Source organism: Tachyglossus aculeatus, chromosome 5, assembly GCF_015852505.1.
Source record: "Tachyglossus aculeatus isolate mTacAcu1 chromosome 5, mTacAcu1.pri, whole genome shotgun sequence".
Taxonomy (NCBI): domain Eukaryota; kingdom Metazoa; phylum Chordata; class Mammalia; order Monotremata; family Tachyglossidae; genus Tachyglossus; species Tachyglossus aculeatus.
Genome location: NC_052070.1, coordinates 62,923,595 through 62,949,124, shown reverse-complemented (window position 1 = coordinate 62,949,124; position 25,530 = coordinate 62,923,595).

Here is a 25,530-nt window from a genome sequence, read left to right as displayed (position 1 = left end):
CCCTTTTTGACCCTCTACAGTCTGGTTTCCACTCTCTTCACTCCAGGCTGCTCTTCCCAAAATCCCCCATGTCCTCCTTCTTGCCAACTTTAACAGATGCCACTCATTCGTTTCATTCAATCGTATTTATTGAGTTCTTACTTTGTACAGAACACTGTACTAAGCACTTGGAAGAGTACAGTATAACAATAAACAGATACATTCCCTGCCCACAAGGAGCTTACAGTCTAGAGGGGGAGACGGATGCTATTCTACTCTAATCCTCCTTGACCTCTTGGCTGTCTTTAACCCGTGGGCCACTTCTTTCTCCTGGAAACACTATCTAACCTTGTTTATTCTGACCCAGTTCTCTTCTGGTTCTCCTCTTACATCTCTGGCTGCTCCTTCTCAGGTTCTTTCTCCAGTTCTACCTCTGCCTCCCACTTCCTAACTATGGGTTTCCCTCAGGGCTCTGTTCCAGGATCACTCGTCTTCTCACTTAATACTCAAACCCTTGGAGAACTCATCTGCTTGCTTGGCCTCTATGCAGATGACTCCCAACTCAGATTTAGAAGGTCCTGAGGGACAGGGGACCTGTCAAATTCCACCTGTGTTATTCTCCCCAGTGCTTAATTCACTGCTCTGCACACAGTAAATATTTAATAAATACTATCATTACTACTTCTACCTCACTAGCCCCAGCCTCTCTCCTTCTGGGCAATCTCACATCTCCTGCCCCCAAGGATATCCTTATATCGTTCAATCGATCAATCATATTTATTGAGCACTACCTCTGTGTAGAGCACTGTACTAAGCACTTGGGAAAATACAATGTAACAGAGTTGGTAAATGCATTCCCCACCCACAAGGAGCTTACAGTCTATATAGATGGTGCACTGGCACCTCAATAATAATAATAATAATAGTAATAATAATAATAGTAATAATAGTAATAATGGCATTTATTAAGTGCTTACTATGTGCAAAGCACTGTTCTAAGTGCTGGAGAGGTTACAAAGTGATCAGGTTGTCCCACGGGGGGCTCACAGTCTTAATCCCCATTTTACAGATGAGGTAACTGAGGCATAGAGAAGTTAAGTGACTTTCCCAAAGTCACACAGCTGACAACTGGTGGAGCCGGGATTTGTACCCCTGACCTCTGACTCCACTGAGCCACGCTGCCTCAAGCTTAATATGGCAAAAAATGAACTCCCCATCTTCCCTCCCAAATCCTCTCCTCTACCTAACTTTTCCAATACATTTGAGAATGCATCAATATCTCAGTCATTAAAGTCCACAGTCTATCTGCACTTAGTACAGTGCTCCACATACAGTAAGCGCTCAATAAATTCCATTGATTGATTCTTGACTCTCCCTCTCTTTCAAACCCCATATTCAGCTGTTGCCAAATCATTTTGGATTTTCTTCTCCAAATTTGCCAGGATCCCCCACTTCCTCTCCATCTAAATGGCCACTATGCTGGTCCAGGTACTTGTCACACCTGGCTTCATACCATACCATATCATTATCATACCAGCCTCCTCACTAGTCTCCCTGCCTCCAGTCAATCAGTCTAGTGCAAGTGCTTAGTACAGTACTCTGCACACAGTAAGCACTCAATAAATACGATTGAATGAATTTATTAAGTGCTTATTTTATACTGAGCACTATGCTAAGTGTTTGGAAGAGTGCAATAGAGTTGAATTGATCCCTGTCTTCAAGAAGCTTACAATATAATAATAATGGGAGACAGACACTACAATTAATTACAGTCCATACTTCACCCTACTGCCTGGATCATTTCTCTAAAGCGTCATTCTGAACGTGTCTCCCCACTCCTGAAAAACCTCTCATTCTTCTCCAAGTCAAGCAGAAACTCCTGACCATTGATTGACCTTAGGATATTCAATCAGGTCTCTCCTTCCAGTTTATCAACCCTATTCTTCCATCACTCCATCTCACACTCTTCCTTCCCCTCAAGCTAATCTACTCACTGTGCCTCATTCTCTTCTCTCCAGCTCCTGACATTTTGCCCACACCCTCTTCCCTCCCAAGAACTATCTCCCCACACACCACTGAGAGCAGGTCTCTCCCCACCTTCAAATTACATCTCCTCCAGGAGGCATTTCCTGAGTAATTTCTAATCTTCCTTGCATATAGCCAACCCAACTACCACTTCAGCACTTTTGCACCACCTAAACCACTCATTTACTCAAAACCATCCCTAGCACTTTTGAACATATCTTTATGCTCTATTAAGTTCTCCTACCTGTAATTTATTTTTGTGCCTACCTTCCCGTTAGATGTAAAGACCTTAAGGGCAGGGATCATGTCTACTATCAATCAAAAAAGCAATCAGTCAGTGGTGTTTATTGAGCACTCATTGTGTGGAGAGCACTCTACTAAGTGCTTGTGAGAGTTCACAAGTATATATGTATACATGTATATATGTATATATGTTTGTATATATTTGTTACTCTATGTATTTTACTTGTACATATCTATTCTATTTATTTTATTTTGTTAGTATGTTTGGTTTTGTTCTCTGTCTCCCCCTTTTAGACTGTGAACCCACTGTTGGGTAGGGACTGTCTCTATATGTTGCCAACTTGTACTTCCCAAGCACTTAGTACAGTGCTCTGCACACAGTAAGCACTCAACAAATATGATTGATGATGATGATGATGATGATGATGAGAGTTCAAGAGAGTAAGTAGACCTGATCTCCACCCTCAAAGAGTTTATTATCTAGTGGGGATGCTTAGTACAGTGCTCTGCAAGTAGTAAGCTCTCAATAAAATGTCATTGTTATGATGAGGGGAAACAGACATTATGATAAATGACAGGTAGGGGAATAATAATAATGATGGTGTTTGTTAAGTGCTTACTATGTGCAAAGCACTGATCTAAGCACCAGGGGGATACAAGGTGATCAGGTTGTCCCACGTGGGGCTCACAGTCTTATAACCCATTGTACAGATGAGATAACTGAAGCACAGAGAAGTTAAGTGACTTGCCCAAAGTCACACAGCTGACAATTGGCGGAGCTGGGATTTGAACCTGTGACCTCTGATTCCAAAGCCCGGGCTCCTTCCACTGAGCCAGGCTGCTTCTCTGAGCCCGCTGCTTCTCTGCAGTAGGTACTCAATAACTGCTATTGATCACAGACAACTGCCCTGTTTCCTCCCCACAAGGGGCAAAAACTCCTAGGAAGGGGACAAAGAGGGAAAAAATTGGCAAAACGGACTCAAAGCTGCCTTTTCCGTTTCCCCACCCATCTGGCCCCAGCCTCAGTTGTGATTGGGCCATGGAACGAATTCTCCTGGAAGAGAGACTCCGATATGTGAAGCAACATGCTGAAGTGATAGTGGAGTCAAAAGTTGATGAGTTCTAATCCTGACTCTGCCACTTGTCTGCTGTGTGACCTTGGGCAAGTCATTTCACTTCTCTGAGCCTCAGTTCCCTCATCTGTAAAACAGGGATTGAGTCTGTGAGCCCCACATTGGATAAGACTGTGTCCAACCTGATTTCCTTGTATCCACCCCAGTGCTTAATACAGAGCCTGGCACATAGTAAGTGCTTAACAAATGCCACAATTAGGATTATCTTCGGTTGGTGGGGACGCTGATCTGGCCTCGGGGCAAACAGACTGCTCGGAAAAGAGGGGGGATTCAGGATGACTTCTGCTACAATAGGAGGGATCCAGATTAGACTGTGGTAAAGGCCGAACCCTGGAATGGCATAGTGGCTAGAGCCCAGGCCTGGGAGTCAGAAGGTCATGGGTTCTAGTCCTGGCTCCACCACTTGTCTGCTGTATGACCTTGGGCAAGTCACTTAACTTCTCCTTCCTCTCCCTCTCCTCCTGCTCTCCATCTCCCCTGCCTTACCTCCTTCCCTTCCCCACAGCACATGTATATATGTTTGTACGTATTTATTACTCGATTTATGTATTTATTTTACTTGTACATATTTATTCTACTTATTTTATTTTGTTAATATGTTTTGTTCTCTGTCTCCCCCTTCTAGACTGTGAGCCCACTGTTGGGTAGGGACTGTCTCTATATGTTGCCAACTTGTACTTCCCAAGCGCTTAGTCCAGTGTTCTGCACACAGTAAGCGCTCAATAAATACGATTGAATGAATGAATGAATTCTCTGTGTCTCAGTTACCTCATCTGGAAAATGGGGATTAAGACTGTAAGCCCCACATGGGACAACCTGATTACCTTGCATCTACCCCAGCACTTAGAACAGTGCTTTGCACATAAGCCCCCCGTGGGACAACCCAATCACCTTGTTAACCTCCCCAGCACTTAGAACAGTGCTTTGCACATAGTAAGTGCTTACTATTGTAAGCGCTTAACAAATACCATAATTACCATTATTATTATTATTATCATTGTTATCATTATTATTACATAAGGGAGGTGGGTTCTCCTGATCTGACAGTAGGTGTGGGGGGAGATTGCCACTACAGGAGATGGGCTAGGGGATCCCAGAAGGTGGGCCTGCCAGGCCAGGACATTAGACAGATCGAGGGGCTGCCCCGGGATGCACGGTGCCAGCTCTGCAGGGGACCCGGTGGTTCAATGCACGGGGGCGGGAAGCACAGAACTGTTGTTGCCTGATTTTCCCTCTGGCGTCTTTGAGGAGGGAAGGAGAGAGGGAAGGAAAGAGGCAGGAAGGGAGGGGACCAGGCGGGTCAGATCCGGAACGTGGGCTTGTCCGCTGGGCCAGTGGCAGGGCCCGGCGGGGGCCTGCCGCTTTTCCAGTCTAATAAGCTCGCGCCCTGGGGTTTGCTAAATGAGGCTCAGAAGCTCCCACTTCCAAAGTAATAAAGCTCAAAAAGGTTAAGGCGGCGGCTCTCCATCCTCGTCCTCGGCTTTGTTCTGCCGAAACCCAGCGCCTTCTCCATCTCCCCCTTCCTCCCCCTTCCACCCCCTCCTTCCCTCTCCCAACTCCCCCCTTCCCCCTAAAGAGGGATTGGGCCTGGGGCAGAGAGAGCCTCCCGCCAGCCTGTTTTCTAGCAGGCCCAAGTCATAATAATAAGAAGAATAATCACGATATTTGGTAAGCGCTTACTAGGTGCCAAGCACAGTTCTAAGTGCTGAGGTGGATACGTGGAAATCAGGTTGTCCCACGTGGGGCTCACAGTCTTAATTCCCATTTAACAGATGAGGCAAATGACTTGCTCAAGGCCACACAGCAGGCAAGTGGCGGAACTGGAATTAGAATCCACGTCCTGTGACTCCCAAGCTCGTGCTCTTGCCACTAGACCATGCAAATGGCCCTGCCAGGCATGGCAGAGTGGAGAACAGGCAAGGCCCGAGGCAGAGGAGAGCATTAATTGTGGCGATGCTTCCCTCCACATTTCAGTCGGTTTAATAATTATGGTATTTGTTAAGAACTTACTATGTGCCAGATACTGCTCTAAATGTCAGGGTTGATACAAGGTAATAGGGTTGGACACAGTCCCTGTTCCTCATCCTTTTTATACAGATGAGGAAACTGAGGCACAGAGAAGTGAAGTGACTTGCCTAAGGTCACACAGTGGGTTCTATTCCCAGCTCCACCACTTATCTGTTTTGTGATCTTGGGCAAGTCACTTCACTTATCTGGGCTTTCTGGACTGTAAACCCGATGTGGACAGGGATTGTCTCTCTTTATTGCTGAATTGTACTTTCCAAGCGCTTAGGACAGTGCTTTGCACACAGTAAGTGCTCAATAAATATGACTGACTGAATGAATGAATGAACAGCAGACAAGTAGCAGAACTAGGAAGCAGCGTGGCTCAATGGAAAGAGCATGGGCTTGGGAGTCAGGGGTCATGGGTTCAAATCCCGGCCCCACCAATTGTCAGCTGTGTTACCTTGGGCAAGTCACTTAACTTTTCTGTGCCTCAGTTACCTCATCTGTAAAATGGGGATGAAGACCGTGAGCCCCATGTGGGACAACCTGATCAGCTTGTATCCCCCTCCAGCGCTTAGAACAGTGCTTTGCTCATAGTAAGCGCTTAACAAATACCATTATTATTATTATTATTATTATTATTATTATTATTATTATTATTATTAACCCATGACCATCTGACTCCCAGGCCCATGCTCTAGCCACTAGGCCAAGCTGCTGAGAACACATCAGCCCGCCCCCCCCCAGCCCCCCAACTGAGAGCCAGAGTTTCCCTCCAGGAGGATTACTGAAACTATCAGTAATATATATTTATTGAGCCTCTACTGTGTGATAAGCACTGTACTAAACACCAAGAGAGAGTACAATAGAGTTGATAAACATGATCCCTGCCCTCAAGGAGTTTACAGTCTAGCAGGGGAGGCAAACCCTAAACATAATCCGCACATAGGAGGAAGAAGGAAAAAGGATATGCACATGAATTGGTGTTGCATGGGAAGATAGAACAAAAGCACCTATAAGATGTTGTGAATACACAAATATTCAAGTGGCAGTTGGGGGGAATCTAGCCTGGTGAGAAGTTAATTAGGGAAGACCTGCTGGACTCTTTGACCACTACCTGCCTTCTCACCCTCATGCCCTCCAATTTTTTCTCCCAAATCTCCCCTCTGGTTCCCAGGCCATTGTAGCCCCACTTGGACTCCCTACCAGTGCTTGGCACATAGTAAGTGCTTAACAAATACCTTAATTATTTTTATATGGCCAGCGTTTGTATCTGAGCAAGACTAGGGGAGATGGGGCCAGGTGGTCTGTCTTATCTTACTCTGTAGGGCTGGACTGTCTGTTTTCAGGAGTGGACTTTAAGGGGCAGGACAGGACTGTGGTCCCTGGGGTCTCAATGTGGATGTGACTGACCCCCTGATGCCAGCCCCAAGCCGGGCCCTCGGTTCAGCTTCCTGCTTAGAGCAGGAGCAAGACTGTCAGCCCAGATGTGGAGGAGGCTGACTCCTTACTTAGTGGGGCAGCAGGTCTGTCCTCACTCCTTGTAGGACTCGGGATCCCGACCTTTCCTCCGGGATATGGAAATGGGTGATTCCTTCCCCTGCTGCCCTGGGGTCATTACTGGTTGCAGTCTTCTAACCTCACTCTCCCAGGTTCCACATGCAATTTTCACTTGCTAACTCTCATTTCCCAACTCTGAAGAGACCCAAGTTGGCCCAGTGCTTGAATTTTTTTTTAAAAAAAGGTATCTGTTATGTGCTTATTAATACTGTACTAAGTGCTGGGGTCAATTCAGGATAATCAGGCTGGATACAGTCCCTGAATCAAAAAGGGCTCAGCCTATATTCCGATTTTACAGATGAAGGAACTGAGGCACAGAGAAGTGAAGTGACTTGCCCAAGGTCACACAGCAGACAAGTGGCAGAGGGAGGATTAGAACCCAGGTCCTCTGACTCCCAGGCCCATGCCCTTTCCATTAGGCCACGCTGCTTCTCTTTTGGTGGATTTCCACCAACAGCCCTCAATGGCAGGAACACAGGAGCAGAGGTGATAATAATTATGGTATTTGTTAAGTGCTTACTAGGTGCCAAGCATTGTTCTGAGCACTGAAAGAAGTGTGTCAGAAGTAGGATTTGAACTCACACTTCCATAAGGAAATCAGAAGACCCAACATCGGAAAGATAAAGCTTGAGTCGGGCGTCGTAGACTACTCAGCCATTGAGATTCAGGAGCAGGGATGTACTGTGGAGTGATTGGGGCTAGGGGTCCGTGAAATATTGACAGAGGGAAAGAGGAGTGCAGGTGTTGAGTTGGGGTAGACAAAAGGCAATCAGGTTGTCCCACGTGGGGCTTACCATTTTATAGTTGAGGTAACTGAGACACAGAGAAGTTAAATGACTTGCCCAAGGTCACAGAGCAGACAAGTGGTAGAGCCAGGATTAGAACCCATGCCCTCTGACTCCCATGCCCATGCTCTTGTCACTAGGCCATGACATGGTCCCTTTCCCACACAGGGCTCACAGTCTTTATCCCCAATTTACAGATGAGGGAACTGAGGCACAGGGAGCTGAAGTGACTTACCCAAGGTCACACAGCAGAAAAGTGATGGGGCTGGGATTAGAAACCATGACCTTCTGATTCCCAGGCCCATGCTCTATCCATTATATCGAATTGGCTGTTGTCAGACAGTGGAAGGAAGGGAGTCCTGGACTGGCTGGAGGGAGGGGGGGAGTGTATCAAGGAGAACTCCCTGGAGGAGGTGGTTAGGAGCTGAGCTGAGAGGAGGGCAGGAGGAGGTGGTGAGCAGGAGCAGAGGATTTTTTCGAGGGGCGGGATGGGGTACAGCTGAATGTCGGAGCCAGTGGAAAGGACGGCTGATATGAACTAGGCGGAAGGGTTTGGGAGGTGCAGCAGATGGGGAGCTGCCCGAGCTGGGGACAATATGGTTCGCTGCAGCCTGGAAATCCTTGCCTGCTTCCCAGTGGCAGAGAAATCGCCCTGCTCAGGCCGGGCTGAGGGCCACCCCCGTGGGGAAATGGTGTCGGCTGGGGGAGGGGGACAAGCCAGCATTCAATCATAATAAACCCAGCACGCCTTCGTGGGGACAGGTCAGCCACACGGCTGCGATTTATTTATTTTTTAAATTATAGAGATGGATGGCTGGAGGAATCTGCTTCAGAAACACCGTTCTGTGTCCTGAACAATGATTAAGTCTGGAATCCCGGGGAATCTGTCATTCCTGGCAGGTAACACCTGGTTTACGGGTTAATGGAGCAGGGTAAAGTCTAAAGTGGCCAGCGCTGGGAGCAGACCAGCCATGACCCTGTGTCCCAGAGGTCTGGGGTGGGGGGGGGGGGGGGGTGCCCAGCGGGAGGGCGACTGTTCCCCCAGAATGTGCTTCCTACTTCCAAGTGGATTCACTCCCATTATTGACTGGGCAACACCAGTGGAGCTGGAAAAGAGGGTGCTCCCTGATGTTTCCTAACAGGTCTTCCTCCGCATCTGCTCTGACGGCTGGATGGGTTCAACACTTTCCCCAATGTCCCCAGTGCAGACAAGCCAGCTTGGAAAAAGGGAGCAGGTCTCTGTTGGCCGCCCTGCCTCACTGGGGTCCAGGCCATGTGCCGTCCCCACCCAATGAACTTTTCCAGGGTGTGTTGTAAACCAGAAGGGGGTGGGGTCAGCAGGATCAGGGGTGGGGGGCTGGCAGTGACTCTCTGACTGAGGCTCAGTGCACCCCTTCTAAGGAGGTCAGGATTTGGAGCAGGTGAGAGAAGGAACCATGAGTTTGGGGAAAAAAATAATGAAGTAGTGAATCAATAATAATGGTACTTCTTAAGTGCTAACAGTGTGCCAAGCACAGTTCTAAGCACTGGGGTAGATACAAATTTATCAGGCCTGCACACAGTCCCTGTCCCGCATGGGGCTCACACTCCTATCCCCATTTTACAGATGAGGGAACTGAAGCCCAGAGAAGTGAAGTGACTTCATCATCATCATCATCAATCGTATTTATTGAGCGCTTACTATGTGCAGAGCACTGTACTAAGCGCTTGGGAAGTACAAATTGGCAACATATAGAGACAGTCCCTACCTAACAGTGGGCTCACAGTCTAAAAGGGGGAGACAGAGAACAAAACCAAACATACTAACAAAATAAAATAGAATAGATATGTACAAGTAAAATAAATAAATAAATAGAGGAATAAATATGTACAAACATATATACATACATACAGGTGCTGTGGGGAAGGGAAGGAGGTAAGATGGGGGGGATGGAGAGGGGGTCGAGGGGGAGAGGAAGGACTTGCCCAAGGTGGCATGTGGCAGAGCCAGAATTAGAACCCAGGTTCGTCTGACTCCCAGGCCCGTGCTCTATCCACTAAGCCATGCTCCTTCTATCTTTCATTCATTCATTCAATTGTATTTATTGAGCACCTACTGTGTGCAGAGCACTGTACTAAGCGCTTGAGAAGTACAAGTTGGCAACATATAGAGACGGTCCTTACCCAACAGTGTGCTCACAGTTTGCCAGTTATTGCCTCCTATCCCTCACCCCTACAATCAACCAATCGTATTTATTGAGCGCTTACTGTGTGTAGAGCACTGTACTAAGCGCTTGGGAATTACAAGTTGGCAACATATAGAGACAGTCTCTACCCAACAGTGGGCTCACAGTCTAGAGGGGACTGCACTACACTGCTCTGGGGACCCGAGGAGGTTAGGGTTGGAGTAGCCGCAAGAAGCCCGCCACACCCACCATGGCTCAGTGGAAAGAGCACGGGCTTTGGAGTCAGAGGTGAGGTCATGGGTTCATATCCCGGCTCCACCACTTGTCAGCTGTGTGACTTTGGGCAAGTCACTTAACTTCTCTGTGCCTCAGTTACCTCACCTGTAAAATGGGGATTAAGACTGTGAGCCCCACGGGGGACAACCTGATCACCTTGTAACCTCCACAGCACTTAGAACAGTGCTTTGCACATAGTAAGCACTTAATAAATGCCATTATTATTATTATTATCCCTCCTATCACCCCCATCTGCCCTCACCTCCCACCCTCTCTGCTTCCCTCTCACTGCCCCATTATTATCCAACAGCATCGACTGAGTGTGGTATTGCATTATAGTGCGCTGGAACCAATCAATCAATGGTATTTATTGAGCGCTTATTGTGTGCAGAGTGCTCCCTGCCACTGAAAGAGCCTGAGCTTGGGAGTCAGAGGTCATGGGTTCTAATTCCGGCTCCACCATTTGTCAGCTGTGTGACCTTGGGCAAGTCACTTAACTTCTCTGTGCCTCAGTGACCTCATCTATAAAATGGGGATTAAGACTGTGAGCCCCACGTGGGACAATCTGATTTCCTTGTATCTACCCCAGCACTTAGAACAGTGCTTGGCACATAGTAAGCGCTTAACAAATACCATCATCATCATCATCATCATTCATTCAATAGTATTTATTGAGCACTTACTGTGTGCACAGCACTGTACTAAGCGCTTGATGATCATCATCATCATTATCATTCAATCATATTTATTGAGCACTTACTCTGTGCAGAATACACTGCAATAACAGATACATTCCCTATCCTCAATGAACTTAAAGTCTGGGGGTGGGGCAGACATTGATATAAATAAATAAATAAAAAACATGCACATAAGCACTGTGGGGCTGAGAGGAGGACAGGGTGGTGTAAGGGTGGTGGTGGTGGATGGTGGTGAATAAAGGAAGAACAGGGTGGACAGGGTGGTGAATAAAGGAAGTAAGTCAGGGCAACACAGAAGGGAATGAGAAAAGTAGGACTGAGGGCTTAGGGAAGGCCTCTTGGAGGAGATGTACCTTCAATAAGGCTTTGAAGGTGGGGAGAGTAATTGTCTGTCAGATATGAAAAGGGAAGACATTCCAAGCCAGAGCCAGGAGGTGGACAAAGGGTCGGGGGTGAGATAAACGAGACTGAGATAAAGTGCGTAGGTTAGCATTAGGGGAGCGAAGTGTGCAGGCTGGATTGTAGTAGGAGAGTAGTGAGGGAGGCAAGGTGGTTGAGTGCTTTAAAGCCGATGGTAAGGAGTTTCTGTTTGATATGGAGAAGGATGGGCAACCACTGGAGGTTCTTAAGGAGTGGAGAAACATGGATTGAACCTTTTTGTAGAAAAATAATCTGGGCAGCAGAGTGAAGTATGGACTGGAGTGGGGAGAGACAGGACGCAGGGAGTGCAGCAAGGAGGCTATGCAATAATCAAGGTGAGATAGGATAAGTGCTTGGATTAACATGGTAGCAGTTTGGATAGAGAGGAAAGGGCAGATTTTTGCAATGTTGTGAAGGTTGAACAGACAGGATTTAGTGATAGATTGATTATGTGGGTTGAATGAGAGAAAGGAGTCAAGGAAAACAAGTTTTCCGGCTTGTGAAGCAGGAAGGATAGTGGTACTGTCTACAGTGTTGGGAAAGTCAGGGGGAAGACAAGGTTTGAGTGGGAAGATGAGTTCTGTTTGGGACATATTAAGTTTGAAGTGACAGCAGGACATCCGAGCAGAGATGTCTTGAAGGCAGGAGGAAATGTGAGACTGCAGAGAGGGAGAGGGATCTGGGCTGGAGATGTAGATTTGGGAATGATCTGCATAGAGGTGGAAGTCGAAAACCATGGGAACAATTGAGTTCTCCAAGGGAGTCAGTGTAGATGGAGAATTGAAGGGGACCTAGAACTGAACCTTAAGGGACACCCACGGTTAGTTGGTCAAAGGCAGAAGAGGAGTCCGTGAAAGAGACTGCGAATGAGTGGCCAGATTTTCCTTGTACATATTTACTATTCTATTTATTTTATTTTGTTAATATGTTTTGTTTTGTTGTCTGTCTCCCCCTTCTAGACTGTGAGCCCGCTGTTCGGTAGGGACTGTCTCTATATGTTGCCAACTTGTACTTCCCAAGTGCTTAGTACAGTGCTCTGCACACAGTAAGCGCTCAATAAATACGATTGAATGAATGAATGAATGAATGAACCAGGAGAGAGTAGTGTCAGTGAAGCTGAAGCTGAATAATGTTCCCAAGAGGGGGTGGTCGACAGTGTCGAAGGCAGCTATAGGGTTGAGGAGGACTAGGATTGAGTAGAGGCAGTTGGATTTGGCAAGAATGAGATCATTTGTGACCTTTGAGAAGGCGGTTTCTGTGGAGTGAAGGGGATGGAAGCCAGATTAGGGGGGTCGGGGCTGGGGAGGAGAGAATTTGAGGAGAGGAACTTGAGACAGCAGATGAGTGTGTTAGGGGATAGGGATGGGATGAGCATAGTGGGGGATGTTTGAGCAATGAGCATGGGTGTCAGTAAGGATGAAGAAATCATATTCCTGGCAGAGGAGAGGGCAGAGTTGAAGCACACAAGGATGAACTTGAGGTGGACAAGAATTGGGCCTGAAGTGGGCAAGAAGTGACTTGCCCAAGGTCACACAGTAGGCGGGAGGTAGAGCCAGGATTAAAACCTAGGTCCTCTGATTCTTAGGCCTGTGCTCTTTCCACAAAGCCACACTGCTTCTCTTTTACCATGTGCGGAGAGCTGTACTGACCACCTTCACATTCAAAGATGACATCTCTAACTGTGAAATACACCTGTGGGTGGGTGTGCAGCTGAAAATGCCAATACAGGACCCAGAGTCCTAACCTCATTGTGCAAAACATAAAGACAGACCCACGTACCTTCCTGCTCATTGCTTGCAGCGCCCGGCTCTGTTTTCACTTTTGCCTCCATGTTTCACGACCCTTAAGGAACTTCAACTCCAACGGGGCCATTTCTTTCCTTCCCTCCGGGTCATCCTAGCTATGAAACTTGTGCAAGACAAGGACTGTGTCCGACTGATCATCTTGTATCTACCCCAGTGCTTAGTACAATGCTCAGCACATAGTAAGCCCTAAATGCATTCATTCAATCATATTTATTGAGCACTTACTGTGTGCAGAGCACTGTACTAAATGCTTGGGAAGTACAAGTTGGCAACATATAGAGACTGTCCCTACCCAACAGCGAGCTCACAGTCTAGAAGGGGGAGACAGACAACAAAACAAAACATGTAGACAGGTGTCAAGTCATCAGAACAAATAGAATTAAAGCTGAATGCACATCATTAACAAAATAAATAGAATAGTAAATATGTACAAGTAAAATAGAGTGATAAATCTGTACAAACATATATACAGGTGCTGTGGAGAGGGGAAGGAGGTAGGGCAGGCAATGGGGAAGAGGAGAGGAAAAAGGAGGCTCAGTCTGGGAAGGCCTCTTGGAGGAGGTGAGCTCTCAGTAGGTCTTTGAAGGTTGGCGGATATGTGGAAGGAGGGCATTCCAGGCCAGGGGGAGGACGTGGGCCGAGGGTCGATGCCCTAAATGAATACTCATTATCATTACTATTATTTTTATTATCATTCACCCTTCAGAGGTGCCCTGGTAGCATAGCCAGGGTTATAGGATATGTTTAATTATGTATAGAAGTCCTTGGTTTTGTGGTGGTCCGCAAGGCCCTTCCGCTTTGGCACCCCACTGCATGTCCCTTGTGAACCTCAATTTGCCTTACACGTTGTAGTCATTTGTGTTGAACCAGTCTTGGTGACTTTGCTTGGCATTGCCCAGTGTCTGTTCAGCTGCCTGGAATTCAGCATCTCAGAGAATGCTTTCCCTCCCTCTTAGACTACAAGCCCTGTGTGGGACAGGCACTGGGCCTGATGAATAACTTGTGTCTATCCTAGCACTTAGCACATAGTAAATACCACCTTTTTAAAGTGAATTTCCTGAAGCACCAGGACCTTTATAGCTCCTTGAAAATGCATTAGAAACAGTTTAACCTAGTGGAAAGAGCATGGGCCTGAGAGTCAGAGGACCTGAGTTCTAATCCAGGCTCTGCTACTTGCCTGCTATGTGTCCTTGGACAAGTCACTTAACTTCTTTGTGCCTCAGTTTCCTCCTCTGTACAATAGGGATGAAGTATTTCTCCTTCTGATGTAGATTGTGAGCCCCATGTGAACATGGACTGTGTCCATACTGATTATCTTGTATCTGCCTCAGCACTTAGTATGTGCTGGATACATAGTAATTGACTAACAAATTATTATTACTATAACAAATACGTTCTCCAGGCCTGCTATGAGTCTATTGTGAGCAGAGAGCTGTACTGGAAGCTTTGGAACATATAAGTGATTAATAAAACCTCCTCCCCTTTCCTTACCTCCAACCCCCTGCCCTCTCACTTCTCTCCCTGCCTCCTACCCAGAGAAGGAAGTGTCTGAGGGGCTATCAGCGCCAGCTTCGTGAGAAGCAGCGTAGCCTAGTGGATAGAGAACAGGCCTGGGACTCAGAAGGACCTGGGTTCTAATCCCAGCTCTGCCACTTGTCTGCAGTGTGACCTTGGGCCAGTCACTTCACTTCTCCATGCCTCAGTGACCTCATCTGTAAAACAGGGATTAAGACTGTGAGACCCATGTGGGCACAGGGACTGTGTCCAACCGGCTTTGCTTGTACCTACTTGAGCACTTAGTACAGCGCCTGGCGCATAGTAAGCACTTAACAAATCCCATAATAATGTGTTGTTATTACTCTCTGGGCCTCTGCCCCGTTGGGGTCCACTCTTGTCCACCTCCCCCTCACCCCAGCCAGAGTCCCGGGATGATGTTTCTGCTCATCAGCAGTGCCTTGGTGTGGTCCGGACAGGCACCAGTCCAGGGATTCCTGGGAGGGGTGGAGAGGTGGGGACAGGGATCAAGCCAAGTGGAAGGCTGGCCAGAGCTGGGGCGGGGACCCGGGCAGGAACCGGATCCGGGGCTGTTTTGGGGTCAGAGCTGGGGCCTAGACATGGGCTCCGCTGGGGCTCGGCCCACCCGGGGTTGGAGCTAGGCTAGGCCTGGAGCCAGAGCTGAGCCTGGATGGGGGTTGAGCTGGGGCCTGGGCTATGTTGGGGTCAGGCTGGGGACCAGACATGGGCTGAGCTGGGCTAGGCCTGGGGCCAGAGCTGAGCTGGGGCTGGGGCCTAGACGTGGGGTGCTGAGCTGGGGTTGGGGCCAGGGCAGGGGCTAAGCTGGGGCTGGGGACAGGGGTGGCCTGGAGCCGGGGTTTGGGAAGGGGCTGGGGCCAAGGAACAGTGCTTTGCACATAGTGAGTGCTTAATAAATGCTGTCATTATTATTATTATGGGTTCAAATCCCGGCTTCACCAATTGTCAACTGTGTGACTTTGGGCGAGTCACTTCACTTCTCTGGGCCTCAGTTACCTCATCTGGAAAATGGGGATTAAAACTGTGAGCCCCACGTGGGACGACCTGATTACCTTGTAACCTCCCCAGTGCTTAGAACAGTGCTTTGCACATAGTAAGTGCTTAATAAATGCCATCATTATTATTATTATTATGGGTTCAAATCCCCGCTTTGCCAATTGCCAGCTGTGTGACTTTGGGCAAGTCACTTCACTTCTCTGGGCCTGAGTTCCCTCATCTGTAAAATGGGGATTAAGCTGTGAGCCCAACGTGGGATGACCTGATTACCTTGTAACCTCCCCAGCGCTTAGAACAGTGCTTTGCACATAGTAAGTGCTTAATAAATGCCATCATTATTATTATTATGGGTTCAAATCCTGGCTTCGCCAATTGTCAGCTGTGTGACTTTGGGCAAGTCACTTCACTTCTCTGGGCCTGAGTTCCCTCATCTGTAAAATGGGGATTAAGACTGTGAGCCCCACGTGGGATGACCTGATTACCTTGTAACCTCCCCAGCTCTTAGAACAGTGCTTTGCACATAGTAAGCGCTTAATAAATGCCATCAAAAAAAAAAAAAAAAAGGAGAGCGCCAGGGCTAGACTGGGACCGGGATAGGGGAAAGGCCTGGGGCTGGGGTCGGATCTGATTTGGGAATAGGCTGGAACCGGGGTCGGGGAAGGGGCTGGGGTTAGGGAAGGGGTCGGGGCTGAGCTGGGGTCAGGGGTGGGCCGGGGTCAGGAAAGGGGTCAGGGATGGGCCGGGGTCAGGGGTGGGCCGGGGTCAGGGAAGAGGTCGAGCTGAGCTGGGGCCAGAGGTCGGCCGGGATCAGGGAAAGGGTCAGGGGTGGGTCGGGGAAGGGGCCGGGCTGAGCTGGGGCCGGGGTCTGGCCAAGGCTCTGTTCCAGCCGCCGCCGTTTGCCTCGGGGCCTCGGGCGGGCCGGACCGGGCTCCGCTGGGAGTCGTCAGGTCTCCTCCGCCGGCCGGCCGGTCTCCTCTGCCCTGGGTTATTTACTACCTCTCTCTGTCTGTCTCTCTCTCTCTCTCTCTCTCTCTCTCTCTCTCTCTCTCGGCTCCGGGGCTCCGCCAGCCGCCAGCCTAGCGGGGGCCGCCCGGCACTGGGGGGTCCGCGACCAGCAACGCCGACACCGCCGGCCGGACGGACGGACGGCTGCTGCTAGGGAGCCCGGACAGCAGCCCCAGCCGTGCCAACTTCCAGAGGGGGCGCCGCCAACCGAGACAGCAGGACAAGGAGCCGGTCCTGACCTCTGCCCCCGGCCCTGCCCCTCTGTCTCCCCCCCATACTGCCACACTTTGTCCTCCCTCCCCATCTCTTCCTATCACCTCTTCTCCACTTCCACCCCCCACCTCCCTCAGCTTCCTCCCAGCCCAAGTAGAGTCCGGGCTGCTTTTGTGGCCCACGGTAAAATGTGAATGATGCCACCAAATTTCTGGCTTTCACCACGCCCCCCTTCCCTGGGAGGTGTCCATGCCCGACTGCCTCGGGCCTCCTGTCAGGGGCCCTGGGACTAGGAGACTAGGCTCAGCGGAGATCCATCTGCCAACTTCCTCCAGCACCACCCAGCAGCACCAAACTACTTCCCAGCATCAGGTGGGTGCCCAATCTCGCCGAATAGGCACCCCACTACAGGGGCTGGAGCAGGGGCTGCTGACCCTCACCGACCCTCCCTCTGGCCTAGCTGGGGGGAGCTGGGTAAGTCCGGCCAGACAGAGGGGCTGGCGACATTGATCAGGTGCCCCCCGGCCGGGCAAGGCCTAGCAGTGGTCCCAACGGCTGTTCAGCCCCAGGGTTTGGATCAGAACTAGCCTGGTCCTGAGAGCCCAGGGAGTCCATTCCCATTTGTCACAGTTCATTGGAATCCATCAGGCTCTGGCAGAGGCTCTGGAGACAGAGGCTCTGGAGATCCCATTTATGGCCCCAGCTTGTCCCCCAAGGCCCAGGGACACCTCAGATCCTGACCCAGAGCTGGCTGACCCTTGGAGCCATTTCAGACTCAGGAATCACCCCATCTCCTGCCCAGGCTCCACTCCCTCCTGCCTGCCCCTCCCAGCCCTGCACGCTGCCTGAACTGTGACCCCTGGCCCATGCCCAGTCCCTCCCCAGTTCCTCACCCCACCTGGCCTCAGCCCAATGCCTAGTCTAGTAGATAGCCCACATGGTGTCCCAAGGGCTGCCTAGTCCAGTAGACAGCCCACATGGTGTCCCAAGAGCTGTTGAGGTTCTCGAAAGCCTTGGGTTGATGGGAGCCAGCGGGCAGGGGGGCCTCAGAGCGGAAACACCTCCTCTTGGCTTGGGTTCCTGGGGTCACTTGAAAATTGTTCCATATTTGAAAATGGTGGTCGATGCCTGGGAGCGTCAGAAGACAAGGATAGGGAGAATAACAAATTTTAGAGCCGGAACAGTGGTCTTGGCATTGAACTGCATTCCTGCCTGCCTTCCAATGCCCAGCTCTGCCCTGCCTCACCCTGCACTGAGGAGGAGTTTATTTATCCACTTGTAGGTGCCCACTTCATGGGAGCAGTGGGGGGCAATGTCCCTCATGAGTTGGCCCCCACACTTAGCGGGCAGGAAGGTAGCCAAAGCCCAGTTCACCCCCCCCTTGGGAGGTGGAAAGAGGTCTGAAGTGAGCAAAGATGGTGGCTCTACTTCTCGCCCTCTTCCGAATGCCCAGCCCCCAGTGTGCCCAAGGACCTGTGTGGTTTATGTTGTCGCCGGACTGCAGGACAAGCAGAGCTGCTCTCGCCCCCTGCCCTGGGGAGAGTGGGAGTGAGCTGTCCCCTTCCCAAAGCTCCACAGGTCACCCACCTGCCACCACCATCAGCAAGCAGCAGTGGCGCCAACAGCATGACCTAGTGGATAGAGCACGGGCTTGGGAGTCAGGAGAACCTGGGTTCTACTCCCAGCTCTGCCACATGTCTGCTCTATGACATTGTGCAAGTCACTTCACTTCTCTGTGCCTCAGTTACCTCATCTGTAAAATGGGATTAAGACTGTGAGCCCCATGTGGGACCGGAACTATGTCCAACCTGATTAGCTTGTATCTACCCCAGCCTTAGTACAGTGCTTGACACATAGTAAGCACTTGAGATACTATTAGTAGTAGGCCAGCCAAACTGGATTGACCTAAGGAGGGTGGGGCACTGGGAATGGGGTAGGGGCACTAGAGTCCCTCGGGCCTGCCTAGAGGGTGTGTTGAGTGGGTTGACAAGACAGACGAGGAAGAGGAAGTGGGTGCTGCTGCCACTTTTCTGTTTCTGGCTGGGGCCATCCAATCACCTCGTTCCCCACGAGGTGGACCAATGGCCCCAGGGGCCAGAGGCATTTGGTGGTCCAGTAGCTGGCAGCGCAGCTTCTCAGCCAAGGTGGCCAGTAAAGTGGTCTTGCTCTTGTCATATCACAACTGAATGATTGTCTTGGCCCTCCCTGTTCTCCCTGCCTCCAGCTTCTCCCCACTTCAGTCCATGCTCCCCACTGCTGCCCAGATCATCTTCCTGAAACACACCTTGGCACACGTCTCCCCCTCCTCAAATGGCTGTCCATCTCCCTCCACATCAAGAAGAAACTCCTTACCAGTGGCTTCAAGGCTCACTGCCAACTTTCTCTGTATTATATATCTGTTCTCTCACCTACCAATCAACTAATCAATGGTATTTATTGAGCACTTACTATAGGAGAAGCAGCGTGGCTCAGTGGAAAGAGCCTGGGCTTTGGAGTCAAAGGTCGTGGGTTCAAATGCCAGCTCTGCCAATTGCCAGCTGTGTGGCTTTGGGCAAGTCACTTCACTTCTCTGTCCCTCAGTTCCTCATCTGGAAAATGGGGGATTAAGACTGTGAGCCCCCTGTGGGACAACTTGATCACCTTGTAACCTCCCCAGCGCTTAGAACAGTGCTTTGCACATAGTAAGCGCTTAATAAATGCCATCATTATTATTATTATTATTATAGGCAGAGCATTGTACTAAGCACTCGGGAATATAAAGTCCAACAGAGTTGGCAGACACGTTCCCTGCCCACAAAAAGCTTACAGTCAAGTGGGGACTACTTCCTAGCTCACTCTTTTTTTGCTGCTCCCAACCTCCCTGGGCAACTGTGCCTCACACTCAACTCTCCCACCTCTGACCCCTCGCTTATACTCTTCCCCCAACTTAAACTCCCTCCCGGCAAATCTCCCACACCTCTGCTCTCCCACTTCCAAAGCCTCCTGAAAGCCCACCTTCTCCAGGATGCCTCCCCTGATTATGTCCACCATTCCAAGTCACAGAAACCCAAGAGCCACCTCTAGCATTTAACTATTTATTTATACTCATGCTCTCAGCACTTTTGCTTATGGGTACACTTAATTGGAAAATTCAGTTCAGTTGTTTATCCTCTAGACTGTAAGCTTCTTATGGTCAGGGAACATTTCTTCCAACTCGGTTATATTGTACTCTCCCAAGAACTTAGTACAATGCTCAGCATGCAGTAAGCACTCAATAAATATGATTAATTGATAGGTTGATTTACTCTGATTTCTCTGTACATATCTTTATAGCCACCTCTCTCTTCAGAGCGCCAGCTTCTTGTGGCACAGAATGTGTCTTGGACTCCTGTTGTACTTGGGCAAGCACTTAGGACAGTGCTGCATTGATGCCATCATTTCCACTGTTCCTGCTGGACTCACTGGTCCAGCTCTGTCCCCGGGAGCCAGGGAGCCTGCTGCAAGTGAGAACCGGTTCATTCCTCAGTTTCCCATGTTCTAAGGGAGGGCGGTGACTACTCCCCTAGGACAGTGCAAGGGAGGCTGGGAGCAGCCTTCTCTGCGCTCCTCCATCTGTAAAGGCCTGGGGTCCCGGGATGCCCCATGACTCCCTACTGGGCCATCCTCCTCCCTGGGAGACCTCTCCCCCTCGCTGAGTGTCCCAGCTTCCTGGGGGAGGTGGGAGTTGGTGGACAGAGCTGCAATTCCACTCCTGCGCAAAGCTGGAATGTGCTGAAAACAATGAGGAGTCTGACGGTAAAGGTGGGGAAGCTGCAACCTGGCCAGCATTGCCAGGGAGAAATTCTGTCCTTAATGATGCCAGGACTTGGAGAGATTTCTTTTCTTTGAAGCACTCAGTCACCTTACCCTCTCCTACCTCACCTTTCTACTCCCCTCTTACAACCCATCCTGCACACTTCGCTCCTCTAATCCTAACCTTCTCACTGTACCTCGATCTTGTCTGTCTCACCACTGACCCCTCGCCTGTGGCCTGCCTCTGACCTGGAAAGCCTGTTTTAGGAGATACGTTTGCACTGGCAGGTATGTGCAAGAGTAGAACACTGTGGGCACTGGCAGGTGTGGGCAATGGGATCACACTGTATCCTTGCAGGTGTGTACAAGGGGATTGGTGTGTGCAATGGGAAGACACCATAATAATAATAATAATGGCATTTGTTAAGCGCTTACTATGTGCAGAGCACTGTTCTAAGCGCTGGAGAGGTTACAAGGTGATCAGATTGTCCCACGGGGGGCTCACAGTCTTAATCCCCATTTTATAGATGAGGTAACTGAGGCACAGAGCAGTTAAGTGACTTGCCCACACAGCTGACAACTGGTGGAACTGGGATTCGAACCCATGACCTCTGACTCCAAAGCCCATGCTTTTTCCACTGAGCCATGCTGCTTTTCTGTTCTCTTTTCTGTTCTCTTCTCTGGCAGCTGTTTGCCAAGGGAATACACTGGGTGCACCGGCAGGTGTGTGTAAGGGGGACACAGGTGTGTGCCCAGATGGTGCAAGGACAGTCAGAGAAGTAGACACAGCTGTGGCAGATACAAGCTAATCTGGTTGGACACAATCCCTGTCCCACATAGAGCTCATAGCTTTAATTCCCATTTTACAGATGAGGGAACTGAACCCCATAGAAGTGAAGTGACTTGCCCTTTCTCTTAGGTGCTCAGAAATCTTAATTCACTGGAGTCGTAGATACCTCTCAGGTCTGGATGGGCTCCTCCCAGTCTCCCAGGGATGGAGCTAGCTGCAGAAAGGTTCTGCCCAGGATGGATGTTTGCTGTCTACGTGGTTTCTGTGGGGTGCGTGGGTGCTGGCCAGGACCTTACCATAGGAGAGCACAAAAGCACCAACATCACACATCGGCAGACAAACCCCCTTTCAGGAGAGATCTCCAGTAGGCCCTTCCCGGGATCCGAACCCAAGGTGGCCCAAAGGAAACAGAGGGTAGAATAATAATAATAATGGTATTTGTTAAGCACTTACTATGTGCCAGGCATTGTTTTAAGCGCTGGGGTAGATACAAGATAATGGGGTTGGATACAGTCCCTGTCCCACATAGAGCTCATAGTTTTAATCTCCATTTTACAGATAATGGAACTGAGGCCCAGAGAAGTGAAGTGACTTGCCCTTTCACTTAGGTGCTCAGAAACCTGTGCACATAGTAAGCGCTTAACAAATACCATCATTATTATTATTATTCACTGGAGTCATAGGTGCCTCTCGAGTCTGGATGGGCTCCTCCCAGTTTCCCAGGCTTGCTGACTCCAGGTGATCCCAGGCTAAGGTGGGGAGGGTGGGGGAAGGCAGCAACCAGCACCTTGGGAGTTGGGTGCTGTGCTTCCCCCACCCCATCACCGGCCTGGCCTTGGGGACAGGCCACCTCTCCACAGTGGGGCACAATCTGGCCCTGACCACCCCATCACCTGCCCTCTGGAAAACGGCAGGGTGGGTGGGGTAGAGGGTTGGGGCAGCCTCAGAGACCCCTCCCACCCCCTCTGCAGTTCATTTCAGCATCTGCCTCCTCACTAGGTTATATGACCCTTGAGAGAAGCCACGTGGCTTAGTGGATAGAGAACTGGCCTGGGAGTCAGAAGGATCTGGGTTCTAATTCCACCCCTGTCACTTGTCTGCTGTGTGACCTTGGGCAAGTCACTTAACTTCTCTGTGCCTCAGTTACCTCATCTGTAAAGTGGGGATTAAGACTGTGAGTCCCATGTGCCCCCTCCTACCTCACCTCACTACTCTCCTACTACAACCCAGTTCGCACTCTTCGCTCCTCTGATGTCCACCTTCTCACTGTACCTCGATCCAGTTTATCTCACCACCAACCTCTCACCCACGTCCTACCTCTGTCCTAGAATGCCCTCCTTCCTCTTATCTGACAGACAGTGACTCTCCCCCATTTCAAAATCTTATTGAAGGCACATCTCCTCCAAGAGGCCTCCCTGACAAAGCCCTTCTTTCCCCTTGTCCCACTCCCTTCTTCACCCCACTGCCTTGCTCCCTTTATTCATCCCCACTCCCAGCCCCACAGCACTTATGCACACATCTGTAATTTACTTATTTATATTAATGTCTGTCTCCCCATCTAGACTGTAAGCTCACTGTGGGCAGGGAATGTGTCTGTTTTATTGTACTTTTCAAGGAGTTTAGTACAGTACTCTGCACACAGTAAGCACTCAGTACATGTCTGACTGACTGATATGGACTGTGTCCAACCTGATTAGCTCATATTTTTCCCAGCACTTAGTTCAGTGCCTGACACACAGTAAGTGCTTAACAAATACCAAAAAAAAAAAAGAGCAGGGATTGTGACTTCTACTGTTCTCTCCTGAGTGATTAGTGCAGTGCTCAGCACCCAGTAAAAACTCTTATTTGGTAATAATGATAATAATATAATGATGGCATTTATTAAGCGCTTACTATATGCAAAGCGCTGTTCTAAGCACTGGGGAGGTTACAAGGTGATCAGCCCCACAGGGGGCTCACAATCTTAATCCCCATTTTACAGATGAGGTAACTAAGGCACAGAGAAGTTAAGTGACTTGCCCAAAGTCACACAGCTGACAATTGGCAGAGTTGGGATTTGAACCCATGACCTCTGACTCCAAAGCCCGTGCTCTTTCCACTGAGCCATGCTGCTTCGCGCAAAGGCAAAGCCTGCGGTAAGCAGCAAGCAGCAGTTTCTTTCTTCCACCCTAAATCCATCTCCTCCTCATCTACCTCCTCCTCCTGCCTTCCCACTTCCGCCCTGAGCCCCGGACTGGTCGGAGAGTAGGAGGGTGCTTCTACTCCCACTAGGGATACAGTCGTACAAACCTGTTGTCATGGCAATAGTGCAAACATAAAACAAAACAAAAAACGACCAACAGAACAGCCAAATGTCCAGCGGTGAGTCCTACTCTTGTGCGGTTCTTCTGTGGGAACCCCTCTTCTTCCTGGAGCGTGGGGGCTGGGCGTTCTTAAGCTTCTTTCTCAGCAGAGTCCAGAGCGCTGTGTAGTTGCCCTTCCGTGAAAGGCACGGTGAGATCATCACTCCCCTGGCCGAGGCCCAGCAAGACTCGGGTTTGCGGTCATTCCTGGGCCGGTCCACTCGGCCCTGGTCAGTCTTCCATGATCAGGGTTGGAGCACAGCCTGTGGTCCCAACAATAATAATAATAACAACAACAATAATTATGATTATTATAATACTGTGATGATGATAATGATGATGATGGCATTTGTTAAGCGCTGACTATGTGCAAAGCACTGTTCTAAGCGCTGGGGGGGATACAAGGTGATCAGGTTTTCCCTCATGGGGCTCACAGCCTTAATCCCCATTTTACAGATGATTTAACTGAGGCCCAGAGAAGTTAAGTGACTTGCCCAAAGTCACACACCTGACAAGTGGCGAAGCAGGGATTAGAACCCACTATCTCTGGCTCCCAAGCCCGGGCTCTTTGCACTGAGCCATGCTGCTTCTCTAACCAAGCACTGTACTAAGTCCTGGGCTAGACCCAAGGTGAGCAGGCTGGACAAAGTCCCTGTTCCACATGGGGCTCACGCTCTAAGGGGAGGGGAAAATGGGTATTGAATCCCCATTGCACAGATGAGGAAACTGAAGCCTAGAGAAGCTAAGTGACTTGCCACTGTCACACAGTTGGCAAGTAAGTGGCAGAGCTGGGATTAGAACCCAGGTCCTCTCACTCCCAGGTCTGTGCTCCTTCCACCAGGCCACCCTGCTCCTCGCGCTAATCCCTGAGGGCTATAGGGAACCATCTCCTCTAGGCAGATCCATCTTTCCTGATTTTGGCTGATGAGCCAGCACAGGTGCCAAACTGGGGGCTGAGGAATAAGAGAAGTTCTGCACATCTGGTGGGTCTCGGAGAGTCTGCTGACATGAGCTGGCCGAGTGGTGGTGTGCTTAATATCCTCCCTGTGGTAGTTCTGGGGTATGTTTCTGCCACAATGCTTAGTACAGTGCACTGCACCCTGTGGGAGCTCAATAAATATTGCCGCGACTACAGAAAAATCTCCCCCAGAACTGAAGCTATGATCTTGGAATATTTTGGGTCCTATAGACTAGTGTCTTAGGAATCACTGACTCAAAAAAAATAGGAGGTGAGTTTCTTGGAAATTAGGTGGGAGATGAGATTCAGGATCTCAGCACCTAACCTCACATTTCCTACTGGCTCAGTGGTTCAGAAGACACAATGTTTGCAGCTGGATCACCTGAGTGGGGGAAAGGCAAACAATGAGACAACAGTGTGGTCTAGTGGAAAGAGCCCAGGACTGGGAGTCAAAGGACCTGGATTCTAGTCCCAGCTCCACCATCTGGCTGCTGTGTGACTTTGGACAAGTCACTCAGCTTCTCTGTTTCAGTTCCCTCATCTGCAAAATGGGTACTCAATACCTGTTCTCCCTCCTACTTACTCTGTGAGCCCCATGTGTGGCCTGATTATCCTGTACTTACCCTGATGCTTAGTACAGTGCTTGGCATATAGTAGGTGCTTAACAAATACCCCAATTATTAATGAGCACCGTGATCAGAGGGGTTTGGACACAGCTGTGAATGAACGGACCAGGTGAGGTCACTGAGGGAGGGTCAGGATTGGAGAGGGGCAAATCAGAGGTGCAGGGTCACTGGAGGGAGAGCCAGGGATGGAGAGGGAAGAG